This window comes from Chrysochloris asiatica, unplaced genomic scaffold, assembly GCF_000296735.1.
Source record: "Chrysochloris asiatica unplaced genomic scaffold, ChrAsi1.0 scaffold00119, whole genome shotgun sequence".
Lineage (NCBI taxonomy): Eukaryota > Metazoa > Chordata > Mammalia > Afrosoricida > Chrysochloridae > Chrysochloris > Chrysochloris asiatica.
The window spans coordinates 6,424,978-6,426,917 of record NW_006408637.1 but is presented as its reverse complement, the minus strand read 5'-3'; the positions used below and the strand labels follow the sequence as shown (position 1 = coordinate 6,426,917).

At 45.1% G+C, this 1,940-nt stretch overlaps 1 pseudogene; it reads right to left on the bottom strand.

Annotated features, from left to right (window-relative positions):
- Positions 1-451: 451 nt before the first annotated feature.
- On the bottom strand, positions 452-920 carry LOC102833806 (annotated as a pseudogene).
- Positions 921-1,940: the final 1,020 nt, after the last annotated feature.

The window sequence follows — 1,940 nt, the reverse complement described above, 5'->3', positions numbered from 1 at the left end:
AGCCAAGCTTCTTGAATTAGAAAGCAATAGATTTCTTGCTTCTGCTACTAATTCCCCTAGTTGTAAGCCTTCCAACCTTCTAAATATTCCTTTATATGTGGTTCAGAGTTCTGGCAACATCCCCTGAGCCTGCTTGGTCTGGTATTTTGCACTGTTGCTGACAGAGCTCCTCACTGTACTGCTACCCAATCTGCCATCTTGTTTGTTCTCCACCATTTATATATATTTTGTTTGTTTGTTGTTGTTGTTGTTTTTCAACTCTTATATAGTTTAATAGTCATGTTGCACTTTTGTGATTTAAACCCAACTGGGTTGGCAACTTCCGTGACCCCAGAGGACAGCAGCAGCTCAACAATACTAAGGTAGGTCTAAGGTGGAAGGTCCTACCTTCGCTTGCCTGAGATTGCTGGAGTCCCTGGGTCCCAGGTAGCCTCTCACTACTAGAACACTGTCAGAAGAGGCCCTTGCTCAGGGGCTGCAGCCTGATTTCCATGTGCTGGTTCAGCTCCTCCAGGACAAGCTTCTCCTTCTGGAACATCTTCTGCCACTCAGTCTCTGTGTCATGTGTAAACCCCAGAAGGTGGCAGAGCCCATGGGTGGCTGTCACAGTCAGGAGATCATAGTAGTCTTCACTCCACTCCTAAGAAGATGTCTCCCAGGTTATGGTCACCTGACAGGGCCGACCAGGGAATTTCACCTGCTTTCAGATTCTCATAAAATGGAAAAGAAAGCACATCCGTAGGAACATTTTTCTTTCTGTAGATTCAATTAATGTGTTGAATATTCTTGTTGTCAACACAGATGACTCCCAGGTCAAACTTCTGTACTCCTAAGATGCTCCTCAGGATCTCAATCTTCTTGCACAGAGGGACTCTCCTAATGGGAACTGAGTGCTGTAGATTTCTCACTACCAAACTCATCTCAACGAAGTCGGGGACCTTGAAGTCCAGTGCTTATCCTACAGCGATGGGTATAAAAGCAGGAAAGGGGCAAGGAAGGGAGGCTGAAGTGTGGTAGGGCTCTGGGACTTTCCGAGGGACAGCTCAGCGCCGGCAGTACGCCGGGAGCATGTTCAGTCTGCATTATGGGGACAAGGAGCCCTTCGCATTCATACCGACGCCTGACGACCACCGAGCTAACGGTCGGCCGTTTCCACCATTATATTTTAACATTCAAAATTTAACCAGTTTCATTCTACATTAACTAAATGTGCCTATCACTCACCATAGGCACATTTAGTTAATTATTATTTATTATTAGTTATTATTACCTGTATACTTATGGTGAATGCGAGGCACATTTAGTTAATGTAGAATGAAACTGGTTCTAGCGTTTGCTGGTAGAAAGAGACCGAACCAGAACTAAGCCCCCCTCACACTTCTCGGAGACTTTTCTTTAGCTCCTAGCAGGTAGTGGTCCTCTCTGTGAAGGCCAGAAAGACCAGAGCGCCCATTGTGTGGTCAGTAGAAGCACAGACAATGGAGAGTCAGACAGAATACAGACTTGTAAATCAAGTCTGAGGAGCTGAGTTTGCAAGGCACCAGAAGGAGCACAGGACCAGAAACGATTGGCATGGAAATGGTACTGAATATTCCAAGGAGTGGCAATTGGATAGAAATCCAGGAACAGGAGAAGGTATCAACAGGAATCTGAAGAAAGACTATCAGAGAGAATGTACCCAACAAGGTCCAAGTGGCAAGGCTTCTTCTGTGTAGTTTGAGAGGAAATTATGTCATAAATAATAAGGCGTGACATTTACTATTTGATGATCCCAAAGAGACTTTACGTATTATTGCATTTAATCCTCACAATGAACTTCAGAAATGTTGTTGCTGCTAGCTGCCATCAACTCTACCCCCAAGGCATAGTGACCCATGCACAATGAAACGAAATGTGGCCTGGTCTTTCATCATCCTCTTCATGGGCTGTGGACTGGACCA